The sequence below is a fragment of the Cucumis sativus genome, chromosome 4 (genome assembly GCF_000004075.3).
Source record: "Cucumis sativus cultivar 9930 chromosome 4, Cucumber_9930_V3, whole genome shotgun sequence".
In the NCBI taxonomy this organism is placed as follows: domain Eukaryota; kingdom Viridiplantae; phylum Streptophyta; class Magnoliopsida; order Cucurbitales; family Cucurbitaceae; genus Cucumis; species Cucumis sativus.
Window position 1 is genome coordinate 3,199,071 of NC_026658.2, and position 9,296 is coordinate 3,208,366.

The 9,296-nt window shown below is 24.3% G+C and overlaps 1 long non-coding RNA gene across 1 annotated transcript; it reads right to left on the bottom strand.

Annotated features, from left to right (window-relative positions):
* Positions 1-830: 830 nt before the first annotated feature.
* On the bottom strand, positions 831-1,700 carry LOC116403483. The gene is made up of 2 exons (XR_004216250.1): positions 1,384-1,700; positions 831-1,092 (listed from the first exon to the last, which is right to left on the bottom strand). It is a non-coding gene; the product is annotated as an uncharacterized LOC116403483 (long non-coding RNA).
* Between the last annotated feature and the right edge of the window lie 7,596 nt (positions 1,701-9,296).

Genomic DNA, 9,296 nt, shown 5'->3' on the forward strand with positions numbered 1-9,296 from the left:
GTGCCAATGTACTTTAGTCTCATCTATAGGAGAGATTTGGGAATTAAGTATAAGCCTAAGAAAAGGAGAATTGTAAGGTTTATAATTTGGTAACTAAAATCAGAAGTTTGCATGAGGTTTTGAAGTATAATTCATATGAATATTATTCACAACAATTTTCAATAGTGTTTGTTTTGTTTTATATATACGAAGAAGATTTCTAATACAAAGTGATGTATATGCACTGGAGCCTCATTTGTAATGAATTTTTTAAAGCTAAAAACTTTGGTTGTATTAAAATTGAAGCTAACAAAGATTAATTAATTTTAATCAAAGTGTCAAATACAAGAAATGAATTTTTTATTTTACTTTTGAAATAAAAATAGAGGAGAACGAAACAATCACGATTAGAATAGAATGGAAATTTGTATCAATCATGATTAAAATAAAAATGAATCTTCATGTAATTAAGAATAAATTTCAATGGATGTTTACCTAATAACATTCTTTTTTTGTTTCTTTAATCAATTTCTCCCTTCATATGTTCTTCACCAATTTCCTAATTTTCTCAACCCATCTCCCCGTCTCCAATTTTCTCTTTATTTTTTTTTCCAATCCAAAGGCTATGAAATACCAATTGAAAATTATAAACTTCTGTTGAAATTGTAATTAAAATAAAAGCAGTAGAACATATCATATCACTTTAATAATATATCAAAAACTACAAATGAATATTAAACAAACACATGTGACAAAAGAACTCGCAACTTGAATAGTACTGTAATATATTTATAAAATTTCTTCTATACGTTAGGATTATATAATAAATGTAAAATGATAGAAAGGTTACGTGAATAAACACTTAAACTAAATGAATTTTATTGATCTCGTTGTTGACAACAATTATGAAAGAAGCACACAACGATATGTAAGGATAAAACCTTTGTATAAATAAGCAATAAAATTGGACGACAAGAGGGTCAAGGAATTTAGATTTTCCTTGTTGAAATGCTAATTATTCAAATAATTTATACTTGATCCGATCATTTTCCCGATCTCTGCTTTAATAATTCCATGGTCAATTATCAATGGGAAGTTAGTTCTTGACTGATGCTGCAAAACAAATGAATAAAAAATCAAATTAACAAAAAAAAAAAAAACATTAAGTTGAAAGAAATAAACAATCAATTTTTTTTGGATGAGTTTTCATTCTAAAATTTCGACTCTACGATCCCTTCAATTTCTAGCATCAAAACTATTAAAGTAAGGAATGCGAATCTTATCAAACCACTAATTTCAAGAATAAAGGTTAAATTTTGCCTTGCAACTAAAATTTATCTCACTTAAAAAATTAATTATTGCCTTAAAGAAAACAAACATTTCTGTTGAGATTGAAGAAAATACCAATAGTCTTTTCCGTGCAATCATTGTTGCATTTCTGATGACATGAAGCATTGGCATTGCCTTTTGCATCACATTCTTTCCTGCATGTTAGTACACATGATTCCATTTGAGGCCATAGTTTCATTCCTTCGGCGATACTTTTGATCTTTTCGGCCGCCTGAAGATCTGGGCTCATGTTAGCGGTCGTCTGTGCCTTGGAGAATTGTAGTGATCCCATCACAACAATGCACATAAAGAAAACAACCATAATGTTTTTTGCCATTTTTTAGTTTTAGCTTTCTGTAAGTCTTTTTTTTTTTTTTGTTATGGGCTTTATGGTGTGAGGAAAGGAGAAGACCATTTTATAGCAATTTTAGTTGTTAAATTTAGATTATTTAGCAAAAAGTAGGGTTTTCTCTCACTCTCTCTCTCTCTATTTGTAACAAGTGGCCCGTGCATGTTTGTTTGTTCTCTAAATACAAGCAGAGGAAGAAAGGGTCATGACATCAAATAAAATGGTTGTGTTGACTAAAAATGATGTCTCAAATTAAAGGAGAATAAAAAATGAAAGCATATACAGCCTAAAGTGTGTAACAAACGTGAAAACTCAAAGGTCAAGGTCGATGTTAATTTTATTCTTTCACGAACAAATAATTGTTGAAAACATTCCTTTTTGAACTACTCCTCTTTTACGGAAGTCCCTTGTGTCTTTAATCTCCATGATGTGGTTAATTTACTTTACCAAAAGCAATAACAATACTAATTATTTCAAAATAGTTTTACGTTGTAAAAAAATATAAAAGAAAGAAAGAAGGTGTGGTTAATTTAATAGAGAGTGCATTGAGTCAATTATAGAATTCAAAACACTCATCACAAATTTAATCATAAACAATATACCTCAAACCCGGCCCCAAAGTATTTAGGGCACATTAATATGATTTCAATTTTACCCAAAATACAACCAAATATCATTCCTCTTATATGCAGTTGAAATATACGTACAACTTCTCATTTTTCTAATTAAGAATTTAATTCAATCAATTTTTATCTAGGCAAATAAAAAATAAAAATTGAATCAATCAAGCAAAGTCTAACGTCCGAGATATATATATATAAATAATAGATTGCAAGCATGTTTGCAATAATTTATAATTCAAAAAATAAAAAATAAAAACATATTTAGAGTAGCTTTGCGAAAACATGATTAACTTTTGTATGAACACTTACAAAAAAAGAATTAATTAAATGAAATTGTGTTCAATAAAGTTTGTATATAAATGATATCAAAAAGAAATCTAAAAATTGATTAGTTTAAAAACCATCTTCAAAGAAATATTTCTAATGTAAAGTGTTATAAATATAAATTTCTTTAACCTATATAGGATTGGATTTTGCATAATAATCATCTTTAATTTTTTCAAAAAAATAAAAAAATTCATACCTTTTTAAATGGTTGTCATCATTTTTTTGTAAAAGTCCAATATAGAAATGTTTTCAATGTTTTCACAAACGATCGATCAGTTCGTTGGTTCAACATAACTATGTACTGCATAATTTTTTTTAAAAAAAAATAAGTTTCATAATATTTAAAAATGGATGCAATGTACATGTACAACTATTTTTCATGATTATTATTTCCACAGTTGGTGAATTGTACCTCAAAATAAGAGTATATCAACAAAGTTCATTGTAGTTATATTTTAAATGAAGATATCACTTCATCAAAATTCAACAATAGTTTATAGAAGTGTAAATGGTAAAAGTGACCGCTCCTCATAAATTATCAACATTAATCATTTGATTAATTAAAATTTAATATTCTTAGAAGCCCATAAAATTTTGATTTTTTAAAATATTAGTCACCTAATTCAATTCAATTTGTGTATTATTAATAATTTATTGATTCAAAATCTTGAAATAAGAAATAGGACCATTTTGATATCCTAACTCTGCAAACTTTTTTAAAAAGAAGAACAATGATGTCACCCTATAATTAAATTAATTGTCACATTCATCATTTTAGATTAACAAGAAACTATATTATATTGTTGATAAAAAGAAAACAAGTTATAGAAAGTGGTGTTACAATAGTAGAGCATTAATTTCATCCATCAATTAGATTTATTTGAAATGTCATGTTTTTATTGGTGGGTTTATAATAAATTTTGATTTGCTTTTTCAACGTTTCACTCAAGTCTACAAAAAATACTTACTTATATTCATACTCATACAGCTATCAATTTCTATAATATTACTCTCTGACATCAATTAATACTTAAGAAATAAATGGATAAAATTATAATAATTCATAAAAGTACTCAAATCATCATCATTATTATTATTTAGATTTGTGATCTCTTATAATATTTCATAAATAAGATATTTTCTCTGTTAAGATTTGTTCTTTTTTAATTTAATTGAATGTGTATTTTTTTTCTTCCCTTCAAATTCAACCATTACTTAAATTACTTGTAAAACAAACATGGTTTAAGCATACACAGCTATCTATTTTTCATTATAGCAATCATACCATATAAGCATTTTGTAAATGCAACTAAGAATGTAGACCAAATAGCAATACAGCTCAAAGTTTAGAATACGATATCTTTAAATATAAATAGAGATTTTAAGAATTTTAGTTCAGTCGATCTGAATATTTTAGTAAACAGAATCAAATAACAAAAATAAGAGGAATAGAACGAAAAAAAGGATGTCTAACATATACACGTATATGATTTGAAAGAAAATAAAATTAGATGGTAAGTATTTTTTATATATATATAAAGAAAAAGGTATGAAAAGTTGAGATCCATCTGAGAAATAAAAAAAGTAAAGTGTGGAATAATAAATAATATTTAAAAGTTGTTTGGTTTCATTTTCCAATAGTCACGTCCAAATGGCTTTTCGAAGTCTCAAAACGAGCCCTTAACACAACAAATCTTGCCCCCAAGCCCTAAACATTATTTAATTAACCACACCACGTCAATATTATCAGTTTACAACTCCTAGGCAACTATTTTTCCCTATTTAAATTATGGTCCCATTTGCCACGTTTCATTTCCTTATTGGTTCCAACCCAATTCTACCCTTCTTTTTAATCACATAATTAGCTTCATTACTTTTTTATTTATATATATATGGCTTCCTACTTGTCCTAAGCCTTTCAACCTTTTCTTTTTTTTAATAGAAAAAAATAACTTTTTTATTCTCATTCTCATTATATATATATATATATATATATTGTAAACATTACAATCCTCTTTTAACGACGGATGAAGATATATTCGAATCTATAATATGGAAAAAGAGATAATGGAAGGTAAGAATTTTTGGCTTTTATTTTAAATTATATAACTAAATGTAGATTGTTTTAAATATGTTGGTTTGATTTTAATTTTGAATTAGTTTTTTAAATAATCAACTCCTTTGTTTCTCTTTTTTTGAAAATTGTGGCCAATTGTAATCATTTTGTTTTATTTTATTATTTAGATTGGGATAACTTAGACTTTCAGACATTTTTCTCTCCTACATTATTGGGAATATTAATATTTTATTGCTTACAATTTAACGTGGTTAATATATTTTGCAGTTTCATGATTTAAAAGTTTTCTTAATTTAGCATAGGATATATATTTTCTTATATCTCTTTTCTAAAGAAAAAAAATCTAAAAGTGAATTTAATAATTCAAAACATTACTATATTACTATATAAAAGATCTATAATTTTGAGTCATCCTTCTAGCAATAATTTAAAATTTTAAAAAGAAATATTGAACCAACTCATAAATGTAAAAAGAGGGTTGTTTTTCATTTTTTTAATAATCTCTTTATAGATCAATCTTTGTAGAATCTATAATTTGATTGTTTTATTATTATTATTATTTTCTTTTTATAATATATAGAGTGAGAAATTGAATCATTGACTTTAAAGTCGATAGTATAAATATAATATCAATTGAACTACTTATTTTGAACATTTTTGGATGCTACAACGTTGAAGAATTAGTTAAAATTGGTATTGTTTTTTTTAAAGAACAAAATAATACTTTAACTACATCACCATGGAAATGAGAATATATTCATTAGCCAATGCCTTCTTCACATCAAGGCATAATTGTATCAATCTTACTTTAATAAGTTCCCATTTTAAATGTGTTTTACACACTCTTTTTTTCCCTTTTTGACATTTTAAATTAGTGTAGTTTAAGTTTAGTTATATTATTTCTTTTTTGGAAAATTATTCGATAGGAACAAGTATATATCACATTGTATATATATAATAAAGAGATTAATATAATCTTATCAATAGACTCAATACAAATATTAATATATTCGTTTTTCTAAAAAAAAATATTATTACTGTTTATCCGATTTGATAAAGAAATAAGATTTAAATAAATAAATAAATTTAAGATTAATGCAATAACAATAACTAAAATTAACAAACTTAAATATAAAGACTATCAATTAAATATCAAAGTATCATTCATGAACTGAATTAAATAGTTCATATATTCAATTAATCTGAACATGTCAAAAAAAAAATTTAAAAGAAAACAATTAGAATCTTCTTACCTTTTAATTAATATATTTTGTGTTATTACAATTCAATACTTTCATCTCAATAGTTAAATCGTATACGTTTAGTATTCTTGTTAGAATTAAAGTAAACATGACTGACTTTTTTTCCTAATAAATATAAAGACTAAACTTAACTTTATCTTTAGTCATTATTATTTTTTTCTTTTTTCAATTAAATTACAAATACATCTTTCACTTTAAATTTTTTATAATCAAAAAATAATTTTGAAACTTTATTGGATTCTTATGCTTGAAAAATAAGAAAATGTGAGAAGGTAAACTTAATTTTCAAAAGCTAAAAAGAAAAATTTACTAACTAGACATTTGTTATCTACTATTTATTAATGTGTAAAATTTTCAATCAAAATATTTGAAATATATAGAATAAATAGTTTTAAAACTTAGCTAAGAATTTAAGAAGTATACAAAGTACCCCAGGGAATTTGAGAAAAAATAAACTTGATATTTGATAAGTTTCCTAATATTGTAATATGTTTCATATCTAACATTTTGACATAATTTTAGAGAAATTTAACCTTAATACTTTATTATATCCCTTATTAAAGTTTTAAAATCCTTAACATTTAATTGCAATAAAACTTTATTATATATTAAAATTGAATTAACAATATTTAATACTATATCTTGTAATGAATATTTGGTTTATGGTTTTATGAGTATTATTTTATTCCTTGACTTAAATAATATTTATCTCTTAAATTTTGAAATTCAATTATCATGTTTTAACGTTGATTTTTACAATTTGCTCTAATATTATTATTATATAAAATGTAGTATATATTTTGCAAAATGACTAAATATATTAAATACATGTGATAAAGTGAAATATATATCTTAAGTAGAATGAAGACAAAAACTATAGAATATGGTATTGATATACATTATATAATAACCTTAAATCTGTAATTGTTCTAAATATATTTGAAATAAACCTTGTATGTATTATTTGAAATAAATCTGATATATATCTGAAATCAAAAAATTCCAACTCACCAAATAAGACGATTTTGAATTTTAAGTCAACATTAAAAAATTATTGGACAAAAAAACCCAATGGGAATGCAATTTTGCTTAAAAGTTATGAAAATTTTGAAAAGAAAAAACTATTTTAAGACGCATTGCTTCCCAATTTTTCCATATTTGTTTCTCTTTCTATTTTCCAATAGAAAAATACTATAAATCAAATTAGGTATTATGAAACTTTTGAGACGGAGTTTTATGTAATAATATAAGATACTAGGCTATTCATGGAAAAAAATTGTTGTCATTATTGTACTAATATAGAACGCTTAAAATCAAATGATCATAAAATAGACATATCTACAACAATTAATTTAATAAATGGTTTGAAAATGAAGAAAAAGAAAATAGCATCATAGGGCAAGTTGAGAAGTGACATGGAATCTAAATTCTCATTCTTGTTAATGAATCTAAGAAAGAGAGAGAGAGAGAGAGAGAGAGAAGCCATTGTAAGTGGGAAAGCACTTTAGAAACCCACTTAGAGAAGTAATAACAAAGAAGATGAAATTGGTGACATTCCATACAAATTTGAATAAGCATAGAATAAATTATATATATATATATATATATATATTAATAAACCAATATGGAATCCAATCACCCAACCCAACCTACATTAAATAAATCCCAATTGCCTCCCACTTTCTTTCCTTTACTTTATACACACATACAATTCCTCCATCATGCCTAATTATTCATTTATTTTTTCCTTTTTATGCTTATCCCATCTTTTCTTTAAATACATTATCCACCACTTCGTTTCCTACTCGTTTTTTCCGTGTGAAGAATCACTTAAGTTGTTCTAGATAACAATTGCAATCAAACAAGGCTAATAAAAACACTACAATCAATTTAAAACTTTACTTTTTTAAATAGTTTTGAAAATTTTAAGCCATATGATTATTAGTATATATCGTGTAACATAATTTTTTATTTTTAAATTACAACTCTAGAAAAGTTAGATTAAAGCCTATATACATTGACCAAAATTGATTGTGTGGAACATTTTATATATAATATGTGTGGATATGGGAATATGAATTAATTAGATCTGTAATATCTAAAAAGAAGTAGAAAATTAAGTGGGTTGAAATAAAGAATGAATTTTAACAGTGTTTTATAAAAATAATATATATATATATATATATATATAGGTAGCACTTGGATGTCTCTTCATGAAAACACTACATGGCAACCATGGAAGTGGGAGATGCTATTTGGGAAATTGGTTGGCCCCAATCACCAAATAGACATTCCCCAAATTCTTTCATAACTTTACAAAAAAAACAAAAAACAATAATCACTAAATAATTAAATAATTGAAAAAAACGTAAAACGAATATAATTGGGGACTCTGTTCCTCTTGAAACTAAGCATGTTGTTTCTCTAGGGATGATGAGTTATACTACAAATGGTAAACAAGTTTATATTTTATATATATATATATATATATATATATATATATATATTTAGAAAATATTTAGATAGTTTCATGAAAAATTATTTTTAAAAAATTAAATCATTTTTAATTATTAAATTAAAGGTGCGTTTCCTTAATATTTTAATTTTTAAAAAGTTATTTAAAGAATAATCAAATGTCTAACAATAAAAAATAATAAAATAATAAAAAGCTTTGGAAATACTTTAGATTTTATTTTTAACCGTTTCTATTAGATTTATTAGATAAAAATGACTTTTTAAAGAAATATATTTTTTTTTCTCTAGTGAATTAAAGTGTTTATATTTTAAGCATGATTATTAAAACTACACTTAAATTTTTAAGGGAAAATTGCAAAAGAAAAAAAAAAACTCTATTTTCACCATTTTTAAAATTAAATATTTGAAAGTCATTCCAACAATTTTGACGATTTTTTTTTAATTTAACTTAAAAGAGAGAAAAAGAAAACAAAATAATGAATCCAAATGGAGAAAAGGTTACATAGGTCATGAAAGAAAGAAGCCCCATTTAAACTACCACAACAAAACGACACAAAAATTCTAAAAAGGAAGAAGGGATCCATGTAGAATTTCCATTCTATTGGTTATTTAATTTGAAACTTTGAAATAACAAAACAAATCTATTAACATCAATCAGATAAGGATAAGTTTTTATATTCATAAAAATAATTAAATTTTTTTTCCCTAATCAGAGACATTGATTATATCATCATCATCATCAAGTACTATATAAAATAAAAATAATAATAAGAGAGAAAGATTGGCAACTTTAATCACAACCATATATTGAAAAAACCACATGAAAAGAAAAATGACATCACAAAATTAAAACCAAAACTAATAATAATTTGCAA